Source organism: Macrotis lagotis, chromosome X, assembly GCF_037893015.1.
Source record: "Macrotis lagotis isolate mMagLag1 chromosome X, bilby.v1.9.chrom.fasta, whole genome shotgun sequence".
NCBI classification, from domain to species: domain Eukaryota; kingdom Metazoa; phylum Chordata; class Mammalia; order Peramelemorphia; family Peramelidae; genus Macrotis; species Macrotis lagotis.
In genome coordinates, this window is record NC_133666.1 from 491,527,376 (window position 1) to 491,546,605 (window position 19,230).

Consider the following 19,230-nt stretch of genomic DNA (forward strand, 5'->3'; position numbering starts at 1 on the left):
GAAGTAGATGCTATATTATTCCCATTTTAATGTTGAAGAAACTGAGGACGAAAGTAGGTGACTTTTCTAGGATCACACAACTAACAAGTATCTGAGGCCAAATTTGAAATTAGTTTTTCCTGATTCCAGATCCAGAGCTCTACCAACTGTGAAGAAAGGAACTTTGGTGAAAGAAAATGAGTTCAGATTTAAAATTTCTATGAATTTATCCAGTTAATGCAATTTTGTCTGGAAGACAGCAAAGAAATTAGAGAGATAAGTCAAACTGAGAATCATCAGTGTAGAGAGGATAATCATTAAGTGGAAGATATGAGATCAGGGCAGCTAGGTAGTCCAGTGAATAGAGAACCAGTCCTAGAATCAGGAGGACCTCAGTTTAAATATGACCTCAGACTCTTGACACTAGTTGTGTGATCTTGAGTAAGTCATATCCATTGTCTCTAGTTGTCCTAATTCATATCTGGCCACTAGACCCAGGTGACTCCTGAGGAAAAAGTGAGATTGGTGATTCAGCATAGCACTCCCTCACTCATATCCAATTTAATTATTTGACATGGTATCACCTCCCTGATGTCATCTTCTTCTTTGAGAATGAACAACAAACATCATCTTGAGCTTAGAAGCCAGCTTCTCTAGCTCCAAATCCAGAGTTCATTCACATGACAAAAAGAAAAGGAAAAAAGAAAAATCATGCTATTTTGCACCTAATCACAATTGTGCTATACAGAACTCAGAGACAGACTCTGATAGAGGCTGTGAAACTTCTATTATGTAAGACATTAAAAGAGAGAGGAGATGAATGATTTTATTTATACACAAATAGTAATATAGCTATTTCAAAAGTTTTTTATTATATGCTATATTGCTAGTTTCTAGTTGTCACAAGCTGAGGATCATTTATAAATATCACAAATATTCTTACAGCATTTCCAAAAATTTATTTAGCACTTTCATCCATTAATTCTTTTTGAGCCTCTCAACAGTTCTGTGAGATAGTCACTGAAGATATTGTTCTTCCATTTTTTTACAAATTAGGAAATGGGCTATGATAGATGAAATGACTTAGCCATGGTCTCACAGACATTTATGTCCTTCAAAACAGTCTTCTCAGTTCAAATACAGGGCTTTCATTCATTTCCTCCACCACCTCTCTGGCATTTAGTTCATATGACATATTTTAGTCAGTAAGGAAACTCAGAACTAGTGAAGGAAATATAACTTGTCCATCATGCCAATAGAATCAAAGTAGAATCTATGTTTTCCAGCTATAACCTATCCATTAGAACTTGAAGTCTCAAAGTTTTAGACTTAAGAGTTTGCAAAGAGATACTATAAACACACTATCAATACACCATGATTAATAGGTTAAATTGCAACAGTATCTACCATGTTCTGAAATCTTTTTATTCCAGTGATACTCACCAAAACTACAAGATCAAACGTTAGGGAATAAATTTTTCAATTATATTAAGAAGCAGTTTATATGAGGCAGAACATACAGATAAAGTATGCTGAATTTGGGATCTGAGATTTGATTCCAAATCCCAGAGATGCTACTTATTATATTTGTGTTCTTGGCTAACATACTTACGGAATCTTCATTTATTTTATCTGTAAAATCAGTATATTAAAACTGAAACTTTCCGAGTTCCCTTCCAGCTCTAAATATAAGGTGCTATGACTTATTTGTTGATCACTCTGTTCACATGCATTGTGAGTGGAACTGTCAAAAGCGAAAGAATTACACCAGTGTTTGTTCTTTCCTACTGCATTACAAATACTCTCTTTCAAAACCTAGATCCAGTGGCTATTTCCTTTAGATCTTAATTTCTTGTTGTTTACTCTCCCCTACAACTTTCTACCCATATGCTTTCTTATTTCTATCTTTGCAGTACTAAATATTATGAGTCTGGAATTCTTCATGAACTGCCTTGAAACCTGGCTACCATAGAGCTCTAATAAATACAATTAAATGTATAAGTAGTGAAGCTAAAAAAATCTATTACTTTTCTAATTTTCTTGTACCATTTCACGCATCCATATACAAACAAAAAAATTCTGCAAATGAACAATTCCATCAGACCAAAACCCACAATTCTCACAAGCCCCCAAATTTGTGGCTACAAAGATCATAACAGCCTCAATATCTGGTCTAATAGTCTACCTTCATTTTTCTTGCCCTCCCAAAATTAAATTTGGACATTTGTAATGTTACCTCATTCTGTGTTTTTTTCTAACACACAATTTAGGGGTTAGAAAAGCATGTTATCTACATTTGGATTTTTTTTTAATGCACTTCTATTTCTGGATGTAGAATGTTCAAAGTTATAACATAATCACTGTGAACTCGATTATCCATTTAAAATGCAATTCATATACACTGAGGTAAGTGAAAGATTTGCAATCAGTGACATATGACCAAGCTAGTTAAAGTGCACTAGCTGTTAAATGGGCCCTATTTTTTTAATGAGGAATTTTAAAGTATACATTCTCAAACAAGATACATACTTAAGATGGTAAAGAAATCTAGAAGAAAAAGGAGAGAAAAGGGGATGGGTGAAAGGGGATGGGGAAGGGAAGGGGGTATAGGTGATAGCAGAGAGGGTAGATCATGGAAGAGGATGGTCAGATACAGCATATTTTCTTTTTTTTAACTTTTTTGCAAGATGGTGGGATCTGGTGTCATCCGGAACCAAGGGTCTCTGTGGTAGGATGTAGGCTTGGAGCCTCCTGGCCCCAGGGCTGGTGCTCTGGCCAGTATTGTACAACACACTTTTTGAAGAGGGGCAGAGTGAAAGGGGAGAGAAAATATAATAAATAGTAGTGGGGAGGAATGGATGGAGGGAATTACAATCAGCAATAGCAACTGTGGAAAAATATGTAAGTAATTTCCCTGAGATTTACTGCGATCTGCCCCAAAGACACAGCTAATGGTATCGGGACAGAGCCTGAAGCACATTTTTTTTTCTCTTTCTTGCACTTTATTTCTGGTGAGGTGTTTTATTTTTGGTGGGGAAAGGGGGGCTTATGTTTACTCTTACAAGACTATTTTAGTAATGTGTAAATGAATAAAAATGTTAAATTTTAAAAAAGAATACTGTCTCATATGAACCTCCCTTCAAAGATCCATAGAAGCAAAATATAATGATTTCTAAGGGCATGAGATCAAGAAGTTTCTTTTGGGTTTTTTTTTAAGGTTTTTTTGTAAGGCAAATGGGGTTAAGTGGATTGCCCAAGGCTACACAGCTAGGTAATTATTATGTGTATGAGACTGGATTTGAACCCAGGTACTCCTGATTCCAGGGCCGGTATTTTATGCACTACACCACCAAGCCACCCCTAGACATCAGGAAGTTTCAAAAAAAATGACAAAATATTTCAATAACTGGTATAATTGAAAAGTACAAATTTCTTCTTTCTGTAATTCTCAACTTCTAAAGTTAAAGAAACTAAGAAGATTTTTTATTGTAGTAGAATTAGAATTTTTCCAGTTTAAATTTGGAGAAATCCTCTGTTTCCTACTCCTGTCAAAGACATAATAATCTAAAGAATAGATTACTGATTGGACTGACCAAATTCTACTCTTTTTTAATTGCCTACTTAAATTGACTCTTTTTAAACATATGTAAAAAATTTACCACTAAAATTTTATATTTCTTAGAAAAGCAATGAGCACATAATCATTTAATTGCTGAGAGTTATGGCCCCAGTAGCACTGATTAAATTATAAACTTAATTGCAGAAAGGATTTGCAAATGGTTCTGATTTGTGCAGGTCCCAAAGACTGTCAATGCTTGTGAGCAACCTGAGTCTAGGTAAAAATATAGAATCAGTAAACATCTCTCACTATCACAACCATTTTAGATGTTGTGTTCTGTGTACTAACCCCTAAAAATCCAGATAGCAAATATTATTTCTTATTGATACTATGGATATTCTCCAGCATAACTTCTGATTCTATATTGCTGTAGTGGCAAATGTAGTATAGTAGCATAGGAAAAGCTCTGAATGTGGGATTGAGGAAAACTATCTCTCTGATATTTAGCAACAGTGTGACCTAGTATAAAACAGAAATCTTTTGAATTTTGGTTTCCTTATCTATAAAACTGGGGAAGATATTTATTGCATGAGAACTGGCTTTGAAGCCAAGAAGAACTGTATTCAAGTCTCTTCTGATAAATACTGACTGTAGGATCTTGGACATGTTTAATCTTTCAGAATCTCTCAGTGTTCAAGGTAACTCCCTAAGACTTCTTTCCTACATTATCCATAGATGAAGTTTACATTCTTGTTGGAATTTCCTATTCCAACAAAATCACAAATCTAGTCCTTATCCCTCACGACTTCATAAGTCTTTTGAGTTTCCAAAAAGATAAATGCAGAACATCTTACTGAAAACAAGCATGATCAATTCCATATACCAATAAGAACAGAAGTATATGATGGCATATGAAATATGTCAACTCTGTTACAGGTTTCACGTCTCTTTATACATTAAAGCCCTATATAAACCCCAGTAGTTGTAATGATTTTCAAATCTCAGCACTTGAAAGATTTATTTTTATCAGAAACATTATCCTAGAGAAACCAATTGACTAGTCCTTCCCTACCTAGAATTGTGATTGTTTGTGTTTTATATATGGCCAGAGCCTTATGCCTTGGTTCAGAAAAGGTATATCTGGAAAACTGAGGAGGTACTACTTCTCAGCCCCAAACAGCGGCAGAATTCATCTGAAGTTTTTCCTTTGTTTTTTAATAGAAATTTTATTTTATTTTTTTCAATTACATGCAATGTTAGGTTTTCAATATTCATTCATTCATTTGCAAATTTATGAGTTCCAATTTTTTCTATCACTCTTCCTTCCCTCTTCCCTTCCCATGGCAGCAAATACTTTTGTAAAAGTTATACATGTATATCCATGTTTAACATATTAGTCATGTGGTGAAAAGGAAATAGAACTAAGAAGAAAGAAAAAAAGCATGAGAAAGGAACATAAAAGAAGTTTATAAAAAGTGAACATGGGGTGGGGAGCTAGGTAGCACAGTGGATAGAGTATTATCCCTGGAGTCAGGAGTACCTGAGTTCAAATCCAGCCTCAGACAATTAATAATTACCTAGCTGTGTGGCCTTGAGCAAGCCACTTAACCCCATTGCCCTGCAAAAAAAAAAAAAAAAAAAGTGAACATAGTATGCATTCAGAATCCATAGTTTTTTCCTTCTGGTTATGGATAGCATTGTCCATAGTAGATCTCTAAGGGTTGTTCTTGATCTCTAAACTACTGAAAGGAGCTGCTTCCATCATAGTTGCTCATCTTACAATATGATTCTTAATGTGTACAATGTTGTCTTGGTTCTGCTTGTTTCATCAGTTCATGTAAGTCTAAAATACAACTGCTCATGATTTCTAATAGAACAATAGTACTCTATAACATTCATATACCATAACTTGTTCAGTCATTCCCTAATGGATGGACATTTCCTCAATTTCCATTTCCTTGCCATTACAAAAAAATGCTTCTCTAAATATTTTTGAACATGTGAGACTTTTCCCTTATCTTATGATTTTGGGGGGATATAGACCTAGTAGTATATGGTTGAATCAAAAAGTATGATCAGTTTTATTATTCATAGGAATAGCTCCAGATTGCTCTCCAATCCACAATTCCATCATCAATGCATAAATGTCCCAATTTCCCTACATCCTCTCCAACATTGATTATTTCTCCTTTTTGTCATCTTAGCCAATCTGATAGGTGTGAGGTGATTCTCATAGCTGTTTAAATTTCATTTTTCTAATCAATAATGATTTAGAGCATTTTTTATTTATTTGACTTAATTTAATTATCTATATGACTATAAATAATTTTAATTAACTTATCTGAAAACCACCTTTATATATCCTTTGACTATCAATTGGGGAATGACTTATAAACTTATAAATTTGAATCAATTCTCTCTGTATTTTAGAATGTCTTTTATCACAAATACTATGTAAATTGTTTCCCAATTTTCTGCCTTTCTTCTAAACTTGACTTCATTTGTTTTATTAGTGTAAAAAAACTTCCTAACTTAGCACAGTAAATATTCATTCACTTAGCATGTTGTTCAGTCTTTCAAAATATAATGCTCTCTACTTGTTTGGTCATAAATTTCATGGTCTCTTAGTAATCCTCAGAGTATTTCATGATTTCTTAATTGATTTATGGTATCACCCTTTATGTCTATATCCTGTACCCATTTTGACCTTATTTTAGTATATGGTGTGAGATTTGGTTCCATGCCTAGCTTTTGTCATACTATTTTCCAGTTTTCCCAGAAGTTTTTCTCAAATTGTAAGTACTTATCCCAGAAGCTAATGTCTTTGAATTGTCAGTGGTAGTTTGCTATAGCCATTTACAACTGTTTCTTTGTCCCTACTCTAATTCATTGTTCCATTACTCTATTTCTCTACCACTACAAGGTAGTTAGGATGATTGCCATTTTATTATATAATTTGAGATGTGGTACAGTTAGGCTACCTTCTTTTGCATTTTTTTATCAATTGCCTTGTTAATCCTGACCTTTTGTTGCTCTAGATGAATGTTATTATTTTTTTAGTTCTGTAGAATATTTTTGGAAGTTTGATTGATATGGCATTCAATAACTAATTTCATTTGTCATTTTTATTTTTGTAGCTCAGTCTAACAATTAGTAATTGATGTTTTTCCAATTATTTAGATCTGACTTTATTTGTGTGAAAAATATTTTATAATTTTGTTCATTTAATTTTTGGATTTGTCTTGGGAGAGAGATTTCCATATATTTATGTTGTCTACCTTAACTTTAAGTGGAATTTCTTTTTTTTAATCTCTTGTCCATGAACTTTAATATTCCCATTTAGAAATGCAGATGATTTATGTGTGTTTATTTTTATATCCTGCCACTTTACTGAAGTTGTTGTTTGTTTCAAATGGTTTTTAGTTGATTCTCTAGAGTTCTCTAAGTATTCCATCATGAAGTCTGGAAAGAGTAAAAGCTTTGCTTCTTCATTGTCGATTCTAATGCCTTCAATTTCTTTTTCCTTCTCTTACTACTAAAACTAGCATTTCAAATATTATATTGGATAGTGCTGATGATAATGGGCACCCTTATTTCACTCTGATCTTATTGGAAATGCTTCTAGTTTATCCTCATTACATATATAGGGTTCTGAACCTGTTTCAGGGTTGCTTTCCATCTTTGATGTCCACCTGGGCCACTTAACTCTCACCGCTGACTCCAAGAAGCTGTAACATGCACAGAGATCACATCCTGGTAAACCATTTTTGGCAGGCAGGGTAAAGTAAATTGAGGGTAACAAAGGGAGTCTCAAACTCATCTGTGAATTGTGAGGGATGTCTACCCCAAACATGTGAAGTCTACTGGTGCAATGGAAGGATGGCCATGAAGTCAACTGAAGCAGGACCAGTGGAGTACTTAGAGTTTGGTTAAACATTGAAGACACCAAGATCATCCACTGCATCTAGAACCAACACCAGTTGTTTTGCCTTGCTGAATCATGATGATTCAGAGAGATTCAGATAACTTTGTGCAGCTCTATCTCAGTTAAATCCAATTTACTCACACAATAAAAGACATCAACTATACTTTACCTTTCCTCAAAGTTCTGGCAACAGAAAAGGTCAAGGAACAGATGATATGGTATTTGCTGTCCGAAACTCCAGAAAAAATTCCAGGAACATAACAGAGGTCTGTATACAACATTTGTAGATCTGACCAAGGCATTTTATGCTGTCAATCATGAGGGCTTATGGAAAATTTTATCAAAATCTGGTTGCCCAGAGAAGTTCATCAGTATTATATGTCAATTTCACGATGGCATGCCTGCCCAGGTTCTGGATAGTGGACAATGCTCTTGAGATTTCCCAGTCACTAATGGAGTGTAACAAGTATGTGTCCTTGTTCCCATGCTTTAAAGCATAATATTGTCAGCCATGTTATCAAGCACCTTCATTGAAGATGAAAACAAAGTCAGCTACTGCAACTTGAAAAGGTGACCGATCATTACCAAAGTAGAGGGAATGTTGGTACATGATCTTCTATTTGTAGATAATTGTGCACTCAATGTAGCCTCTGAAGCTGAGATGCAAAAAAGTATGGATCAATTCTCTGCTGTTTTGGTCTAACAATTAACACCAAAAAACACAGGTGCTCCATCAGCCAGCACCACACCATCCCTATGTGGAATCATCAATTGCAACAAATGGAGAAATTTTGACTGCTGTGGACAAGTCCACTTATCTTGACAGTATTCTTTTCCAGGGAGGTACACATTGGCATTAACTTTGTCATATGCATTGCCAGAACTAACTCAGTTTTTGAGAAGTTACAAAAGAAAGTATGGGGAAGGAGAGAGTTTAAACTACGTACCAAATTGAAGTTCTACAGATCCGTTGTGCTGATCTCAGTGCTACATGACTGTGAAACCCGGACAGGCTACAAGTCCCATGTCAGGCAACTGAATCACTTTCATTTAAACTGTCTTAGGAAGATTCTGAAGATCGCCTGTAAGGAGAAGATATCAAATACTAAGGTCCTTTCTTCAGCTAAACTGCCTAGCACTCTTAACATTACTACAGATGGGCTGGACCCATTGTTAGAATGCCAGACTCTCATTTGCCAAAAAAAAAATCTATTTTATAGAGAATTCACACAAAGAACACCCTCACCAGGGGTCAGAAGAAGTGATACCAAGTCCCCTGAAGGTCACATTGAAGAACTTTAGAATTGATTGTATAGCATGAGAGACACTGACACAGCGCTGTCCAGCATGATGTGCCCTCATCAGTGAGGACACTGCCCTCTGAGGAAGTCAGAATTGAAGCAACTCAAAGGAAATGTGAGATTCTTAAGTTTCGAATTCTCACCCCAGGTGTTCACATGGACTATTTGTGCCTGACCTATGGTAGAGTATTCTGAGCTCATTTTGGACTGGTTAGGCATAATCAGACATACTGTAATTTTTCCATTTTGGTCTTCTTTGAAAATGGACAATCAATAATTCAGTTGATAGTTTTATATAGATACTGCTTATTATTTGAAGCAAAACTCCAGTTATTACTCTTCTTTCTAGTGTTTTTAATAAGAATAGATGTTGAATTTTTGTCAAAGGTTTTTTCCCACATCTATTGAGGTAATCATATGATTTCTGTTAGTTTTGTTCTTGATATGATGGATTATGTTGATTGTTTTCCTGACATTGAGTCATACCTGTCTACCTGGCATAAATCTTACATGATCATGGTATATTATTCTATAAATGCCTTGTACTCTCTTTGCTAAAATTTTGGCATCAATTTTTATTAGGAAGATTGTTCTATAATTTTATTTGTCTGTTTGGGCTATTCCTGGTTTAGGTTTCAGCACCATATTGGTGCCATAAAAGCAATTTGGCAGAAATCTGTCTTCTACTTTTTTTAATGGATTACATAGAACTGGAGTTAATTGTTCATAAATGTTTGGTAGAATCCATCTGGGATTGGATAATTTTTCTGAAGAAGTTTGATGTCTTCTTCAATTTCTTTTTCTGTAATGGGTTTTAAATATTTTATTTCTTCTTCTGTTTATCTGGGTAGCCTATCATTTTATAGTTATTCAACCATTTCACTTAGATTATCAAATTTATTGTCACTGAGTTGGGCAAAATAGCTTGAGCTTGCTGTTTTAATTTCCTCATAATTGATGAGTTCAATTTCATATTTGATACTGGCAATCTGGTTTTCTTCTTTTAAATCAGATTAACTAAAGGTTTATCTATTTTATTGTTTTTTTTTAATTTTCACAGAACCAACAGTTTTATTTGTTCTGTGGTTTCTGACTTTCCATTTTATTAATTTCTCCTTTGATTTCAGAATTTCTAATTTAGTATTTAATTGGGGATATTCAGTTTGTCCTTTTTCTAGCTTTTTTAGTTGCATGACCAATTCATTGCTCTCCTTTCTCATTTTGTTCCTATAAGTATTTACTGATATAAGATGTCCTCTAAAAAAATGCTTTGACAGTATTTCATTAATTTTAGTATGATGTCTCATTTTTGTCATTGTTTTGGATGAAATTATTCATTATTTCTATCATTTATTGTTTGATCCAATAATTCTTAAAAATTAGGTTATTTATTTTCCAATTAATTTGAGGATTATCTTTCCATGGTCCTTTATTAGAGAGGCAATTTTTATTGCATCTTCTAAGTACACACACTCTCTCTCTCTCTGTCCCTATAATGATATCACTTTCATTAATTTAAGTATCAAGTAAATTAGAAATCAATTCCTTCCTCTTTTCCAATAGAAATATAGTTCTCATGAGCAGCATTATTTCATGATACATTTATACCCACACTACTAAATACAATCCTTCCAACTATATACAACCCTCATTACCCAAAATATTGGCTAAAGAATCAGCATTTTCATGGTCATCCTATACTCATATCCTCTCTCTAAATATGTTTTTAAGTGTCCTATGAGATATAAAATTCTCAAAAGTTTCAAGTATCATCTTCCCTTGTAGGAATATATAAAGTTTGATGTTCTTGGTTAACAATTTTCCCCCTTTCCATTTTTTATTAATCTTTTGCATCTTGTATTTGAAAACTAAATTTTCTGTTCACTTCTAGTTTCTTTATTAGAAAATTATGGAAGTCATCCACTTCACTGAAAATTCATCTTTTCCCCTGAAAGAATAGGCTGAATTTTGCAGGATAGTTCATTCTTGATTGTAATTCAAGGTCCTTTGCCCTCTGGAATATCATATCATTGTTTAATGTTGAAGTTGATTGCTGCCTCTTTTTGACTGCTTGAAGTATTTTCTCTCTTAGTTGAGAATCCTGAAATTTGGTCAAAATATTCCTTGGAGTTTTTATGTTGGGGACTCTTTCTGGTGGTGATGGATGGATTCTTTTGAGATCTATTTTGACTTCTTCTTGTAGGATATTGGGACAGTTTTCCAGGATAATTTCTTGTAAAATATTTTACAGACTATTTTTTTGATCAAGGCTTCCAGGTAGACCAATAATTTGAAATGTATATCTCCTGCATCTGTTTTTCAGGGCTTTTGTTTTTTCTAAAATATAATTTACATTTTATTTTATTTTTTCAATCTTTTGATTTTGTTTGATGTTTCATATAGGCATTAGTTTCCATTTGTCCAGTTCTACTTTGGGGGATTTTATTTTCTTCAATTAACTTTCATGATTCCTTTTCCAGTTGCTTAATTTTACTTATAAAACTGTAATGCTCCTTTTCCAGTTGAGAGATTTTATTTTTTGATGGGTTGTATTCTTTTTCCTGTTGATTATTTTTGCTTTTAAAGGAGTTAATTTGTCAGTCAATTTTTCATAATTCTCCTGCATGGCTCTCATTTTTTCTCAATTTTTTTTCCTTTTTCTTCTCTTCTATGATTTTTAAAATTCTATTTTGAGCTCTTCCAAGATGTTTTGAATTTAAGGTCAATTCATAAACTCCTTTGAGACTTCAAATGTAGGTAATTTGTCACTGCTTTTTTCTTCTGCGATGGAATTTTTATCATCTCTATCAGATTAGTAGCCTTCTATGGTTACTACTCTTTTTGATTTTTTTAAACTCATTTTTGATGGTCGAGCTCTGCTCCTAGGGTACAGGGGAAATAGGCCCAAGCTTTTTGTGCTGGGGCCAGGATCTGGTCCTAGGCTAATTGCTTGGCGTATTGCCTATGCAGCCCAGGCATGGCCAATGCAGAGATTTATTTTCCACTTTGTGCCCAGGCTTTGCTTATGCAGCATTTTCTTCCCAATCCAGTACCATATGTTGCCCCAGTGTTCCCTGCTGCATTCTCCCTGCTGGCCTGCTACTATGAGCTATACTGAGGCTAAGACCCTCCCTCTCACTTCCACCTTCTCCCTCTTATGCTGGGCTATCCTTATACTTTATCCCAGAGGAGACAGATCTTAGCTGAAGATCCCCCATGATATCTTTTTTTTAGGTTTTTTTTTTTTTGCAAGGCAAATGGGGTTAAGTGGCTTGCCCAATGCCACACAGCTAGGTAATTATTAAGTGTCTGAGACTGTATTTGAACCCAGGTACTTCTGACTCCAAGGCCAGTGCTTTATCCACTATGCAACCTAGCCACCCCCCCACCCCATGATATCTTGAGGTGATATCTCTTTTGGTAGAATCTGCAGCTTTTTTTGGTGGAATGCAGATTTGTGGTCTCTATAATGCAGATTTATAGTCTCTATAGAGGTTTCATTTAAAGTTCTCTTGGGAAAAATTTTGAGAGCTTCTTAGTTTCATGTCATCACATTGACTCCACCCCAGAATTCTCCCCATCTGCCTGTATTTGTAAAAAATTCAGAAATTGAAAATGAGGGCAGGAGAAGAGAAGAGCATAGGCCAGTGGCAAACTAGTAAAATCAATGATAGCCTAAGAAATGGGGAAAGGGGAGAGGATAAGAGGAAAAGGGAAAAGATAAGGGGTGAGTGAGAGAGTCAATTGTTTTCATAGGATCATACATATAGTGCTGGAATGAATCTTGGAAGCTACTGTACAATTCACTGGACAATATAAATCACTCATTTTAAAGATGAAGAAAATTTGGCCTGAATAATTCAAAAGACTTTCCAAGGTCATCCAGTTAGTAAGAGACTGAGAAGGGAATTAATCTATGATTTCTTTGACCACAAACCTAGTGCTTTATCAAATAACCCATAATACCCTTGTAGCCTTTATTATTTAACTCATTTAGATAATTAAAAAATGGCTCATAATCAAGTAAGGAGTCACAGTAACTTGGGAAATTTAAGAGTCTGATGTCTTATGTTTCTACAAAATTGACAGTAAACTCTTCAAGGCACAAGAATAAACTTCCTCCAACATTCTAGAAGATTTCTGAGAGTAAATAGATTTATACTTTATTAAAAAGAATTATTATAATCATTAATTAATTATAATTAATTATATTTTTATATTTTATATTATTAGTTTTATATTTATATTATTAATTATAATTAATAATTATTAAAAATTATTATACAATCAAATGTATAAAACAAAATTAACAGAGATGGGCCACAATATAGAGCAAGCATATATTTAGCCAAAAAATAATAGGAACAGGCTATTTCCTACTGAGCTCTACTGAGGTGTTGCCTAAGCTAAGAGGGTTCATTCATTTTAAGGACTAAATCACAGAAATTCTGCCTAGTTAAACAGACCTAATTTCTGGTCAAGGGGAAGAATAATTTTGTCTGTGCCTGGAGGGATATGGGACATTCTTTACCATACCTCCTGAAAAGCCACAAAGGAACTACAAAGTCAATTTGTGAATGGTATAATTTTCTCAGATAGACCAAAGATTAGGACAAATATTTATTGAAAAAAGCAATAGGGCATCACAAATGATATGCATTGCATGGATAAGGAAATCATATATTAAATAATTCAATCAATAGTTATCAGGGATTTCTTATATATTAGATATGTTACTCTCAAGGCATTATAGATTCTTTTAAATATATTTTTAAAAGAACTGAACTTAACCATTATTGTAATTACAATTAAAAAGAAGAAAAATCTTTGAAAATCATTTTTCATTTAAAATTCATTAAAGTGCTCAATATTATAGGTCAGTGTTTTTAATCCCATTCCTCCCCCGCCCAAAAAAACCCCCATAAAAATGCTAGGTAGCACATAGAGTTGACATAAATAAATTAAAAGAAATAAGAAATGGAATCCAGAGCATCCATATTTCTTTACTCTTTAAGTTATAGATATACACTATGAAGTCTGATTTTCTTGAAGATTGAGAGGGAGTGCAAATATGCAGGGATACAGAAAGAGACAGAGTTAGAGACAGACTGAGAGAGAGAGAGAGAGAGAGAGAGAGAGAGAGAGAGAGAGAAGGAATCAGGAATACATAAAGAAAGCTCAAAACCAAATGAGGAGATACTCAGACTGAGTTTGCATTTCATCTTGATAGGGTAATCAGAGAACTGTAGTTTGACTTTTTCAAGAAGGCTAAAAGACACCCCCAAAACAATATAACCCAGCAGATTTAATTTCCTTTTTAAACTCTCCTAAATGTATGTCTTAAACTGCTGAAAAGAAAAGTAAATGTTAGGGGTATCCCTAGGTGGAGCAGTGAATAGAGCACTGGCCCTGGATTCAGGAGGAAGTAAGCTCAAAACTGGCCTCAGACACTTAATAATTACCTAGATGTGTGACACTGGGTGAGTCACTGAATGCCACTGCCTTGCCAAAAAGAAAATGGTAGTTCAATATTATTAAATATGGTGTAATTTAAAAGGAATACTAGGCAAGATCATTTGTAAAAATTAATCCAACTTTAACATCATTTTGTGGCTGATACTGAGACAGGAAGAGATAATGAGTTGCCCAAGACTACACAATTTACAGGATCCTTAGAATAATCGAGGTTGTCTATTACTTAGTCTGTTCCTTTCTATTAACCTGAGAGTCAGTGTGTTTTAATAATCACAGAGATTGAAGATTGGATCTGAATCCAGCTCTTATACAAACTGTATTGCAATAGGAGATTACATTGTAATTTGGAAAGACAAGAATCTGATATGATAGAAAAATTAATTTGAGAGTAACCTGGAAAAGAACAAAGGAATAAAGTGACTGTCCTGGACACTTTTCTTAAAATGGATGTTTCCTCATTTGTAGATGGACATACAGATATTTGTATTCTTTAAACAAGGTTGTTATGGAGAAAACATAACCAAACATTTAAAACTTTTAAAGATTTATGATAATGTGTGTCAACATTATATTGTTTGTTTTTTATTGAGAATTAAAGAATAGATATTCTTAAAAACAAAACTCTCCCAAATGATCTTGAACAAGCATTGATACATGTTATTCGCACCTCTTGTATTTTTGTACTAACTTTCCACTCTGTCTTCAGGCTCATATTATTACTATATCATTCACCTTTCTCTGTCTTCCCTGTAGATAACATTTTACTGCAGTTATATTGCTTTTTGGAAATATGGACTACTATAGACATTGAATCATAAAATATTACTTTATACACATTTAATACAAAGTGTGCTTCTATGTATGTATATATCTAGTGCATTAAAATTTTTGAATAGCTACATTTAAACATATTCACATGCATGTATATGCATAAACAACTTAAATATACAATGCATGTAGACAGTATATACACACAAACTACATTCATGGATACATGCATACATGAATAGGTACACACATGTATATTTGTGTATGCATGTAGTTTGTGTGTATATACTGTCTACATGCATTGTATATTATGTATATGTATATTATGTATATATATATATATATATATATATATATATATATATATATATATATGCCTCCATCTTGCCAAGATTGAGAAATTTGGACATTACTAATAGAAAGGATCCTAATCTGATCAGCACAGGAATTTTGGTATACTTCATAACTTGGGCTAATTCACCCCTCCCCAAATAAATGGCCTCACCACCATCTCCCAGAGGCTCAGTATTTTGATGCTTAATTCATTTCAGCTCAGAATACCCAAATGATCCACCTGCTTCAGGCTCCAGTAGCCATGTGTCATCATGCTCAGCAATATTTACTAGTAAAAGTTGTTTTATGCTATAATATACCACAGAAGGCTAGTCATCAAATGAGTGTTTAGAGTGAAAAAAATTTTTGAAGCAAAAGACTATCATGTTTAGGAGATTTGGGATCTGCCTGGATGAATACTGTATCCACATGGATTAAATTATACATCCATGGAATATGAAAGTATATGTGTGTATACTAGAGTCACTTTAGGATTCTTTAAGAAAAGCTCATTTTGTTCCACATAAAAAGTTTTAATCAAATTGAAAATTGAAATTCCCTATACAAATCAAATGTTTTATACAAAAAAAAAAGTAATAGTTTAGTCAGCATCTTTAAAAGTCTTCTTTTCCTCAAAAATCTGCATAATACTTTCGTATTGTTGATTTGCCTAAATGATTAAATTTTGTAAACTTTCTAAGTGCTTAAAAATGTGGTTTACTTTACACTACATCTCTCAGAAAAGAAACAATACCCAAATTTCAATTTATGTGAAAAATATGTTCTGATGATATAGGAAAGCACATGGCTGTTAAGACTAAACCATTTCTTTCTGCAAAATAACACTAGCAAAGCTCCTCTCAAGAAAATGGTTTTGTCAACTCAGTGATAGACAACAGATATGGCCTCCAATTGCCTTAGGGTTCCTTAGGCATAACAAGGCTAACATTTCACTTTTACTCTTGCCATAAAAGTCATAGTGTTAGGAACTCTAAATATTGGCTATTTATATAAATATAATGCTCTGGAACTCTGCCCCTACTCCAACCCATCCCCCTAATAGTGCCCAGCAACATTGTTGGCTAAAACAAATTGCAGTTTCTCATTCTAGAAAATATCAATACAATACTCACTAGCTAAGGGGTGCAATAGGCTTGGAACATACAAAATAAAGTTGAACTATCTGGATAATATCTAAAGTCCCAAGATGCTCTATATCTATGATCCTATTGTAATAATCTACCTTGAAGATGATTAATGCTCATGTGAAAACAAAGTTATTCCTTTAGTCGCATAAGTTTACTTGATTTATATTTTGGTTTCTTTAATATTTAAATAATATTAGAACCTATGTCCCTTTGTGAATATTTGAAATATTGACACAAAGAAGAATTTTGATAGGTATTTAATTTCATTGTATTTTTCCTTAACTCATTCTTGGGTTTGTTTGTGTTTCTGTGTGTGTGTGTGTGTGTGTGTGTGTCTATCTGTGTTTGTGTGTGTGTGTTTGTGTGTGTTTTTGTTTTGTTTTACAAATTAGGCTGTATTTTATTCAGTTTCTTTCTCATAATTGTCCCACCTGCATTTTTCCTCCATTCTTACCAACTCTATGACTCCTTAATTGTTAAAATAAAAAAAGATATATTTTTGTGTCAAATAATTTTGACATTCTGTATTTCCAATATCACCATGATCAACAAACAACAAAAATTACATGTGATGAGTCCTTAGAAAACCAAAACAACATATCAGTAGTTGTGCTTTTAATTCTGAGTTTCACTATTATATTTTACAAGTACCAATTTTGATCACAGGTCATAAGTTAATTTCTATTAAGCCCAGGAAAAAAAGATAACCCCTTTTACTATTCTCCTGGAGCTTGCAAATTAATAAAGTTTCATAATTTTAAAAGTTAAAAAATAGTTCATGATAAAGACTTTGAAGAAATATAGGAAAAAGACTTCATAAAAGTTTATGGGGAAAAATGATTAAAAATTGGGGTGCATTTTTCTTATTTTAATATCTGCTGAATCCTATTCTGCATGGTATTAAAGTTTGAAGGATGAGTAAGAAGTCTATGAGTGATTAAAGATAAAAGAATCAATTCCAAGTATGGACATTGAGAAGTAGAACATTAAACTGACTTAAAGGAACAAAGAACACATGTCAGAAAATATTACGAGACATATTTGGAAAGTTAAGGTGATGCTACATTGTAGACCTTTGAATTCCATTTATAAATTGGTTATTATTCAGGAGATAAATCATCTTGATTATTTTTAACCAGAGTAGTGAGACTACCATAACAATGCGCAACAGTGACTCTCTACTCTTGCCACTGCCTGAAAATCAGGTGTTTTTCATTTCCTCTCTCATCCAGAATTTTTCAGCACCCCTAAGAAAGTGAAAGATCTTTTATATCTCCCCTTGTTTCAAGTCTCAATTGACACATTTCTTTCCACCAGTTTTAGGAATTCAAGAACTCCTGTTACTTTAATTGTTTAAAAGTTAGTTAGAATTTTATAAAAGAATGAGACTAGGGACTTCAAGAAATAAATTACCAAGATTATAAAGAAAAGAAAATTCACAAAAACTTTTGATGAAAAGCATTTGAATATATACAAATACATACCCATATAGGTGTATATATAGATTATAAATATATATATATATATGAATATATATATATGGGTATGGACATATTAAACCCAATAATGACCATCTATATGCCAACAATATGTAAAGCAAACAAATAAAATGTGCTTTGAAAGGTGTTTCGAAAAACTAGAATATTAGAGGGACTGAGAACTTACTAAATGAGTATAAAGATGTGGGTATGTTTATCAGGGGGAAAGGCTTCATGGGCAACATAATAGCTGTCTTCAAGTACTTGAAAAACTCTCATGGGAAAGAAGGATTATTCTCTTTGGTCACAGAGGGCAGAATTAGGACCATTAGGTAAAAATTTCAAAGAAGAAAATTTAATTTAGATGTCAATAAAAACAAACAAGCAAAATACATTTCCTGACAGTTAGATCAATCCAATACAGAATGGTCTGCCATAGGAGTTAAAGGGTTCCTTCTCACAGGAATCCTCCAAGAAAAAGAATAACCACTTTTGAGGAATGTTATTTGGGGATGCTCTTCTATACATACATCAAAATCTATGGCTATTGCTATTCCTTTCAGATCTGAAATTTAATGATCATATTTAAAAAAGTCAAAACAAACACTCCATAATATAAATTAGGAAATAGAGAACTGGAGAAATATTGTCATAAGAAAAAAATCAAGTAAGCCCCAAATTAATTCCAAAGAATGTGGAGAATCACAAGCTTGATCTAGATGGACTGATTTATACTTAAATATCAAATAATTCCTACACTTTACGCACACACACACATATAATATATATATATATATATGTATATATATATATATACATATATATATATATATATAGAGAGAGAGAGAGAGAGAGAGAGAGAGAGAGAGAGAGAAAGACAGCAAGAGAGAATGACAGGGAAATTAGTTGCCTTGTCAAGTTATTTCTGTTAAGGAAATATCCTCATTTCACTTCATCTCGATAAAAGCAATGACAAAATACTATACAACAATATCACTTATGAATATTTATATAAACAAAGAAAATATGGGGTAAAATATTCACTTGTACAAATTTAATATATATCAAGAATATTAAGACATTTTAATATTCCCTAAAAAAATGAACAAAGTGATAATTTTAAAACTTGAATAATGGTTGGTTGGTTCTTTTCCTTCATCATCAGAGAAGACCAAAATGACATCACTATATTAGAGGCAAAACTTCGGTGTATCTGACTTGTGGATGAGCCCAACAATACAAGCTTTAGGTGCTCTACCAAAGT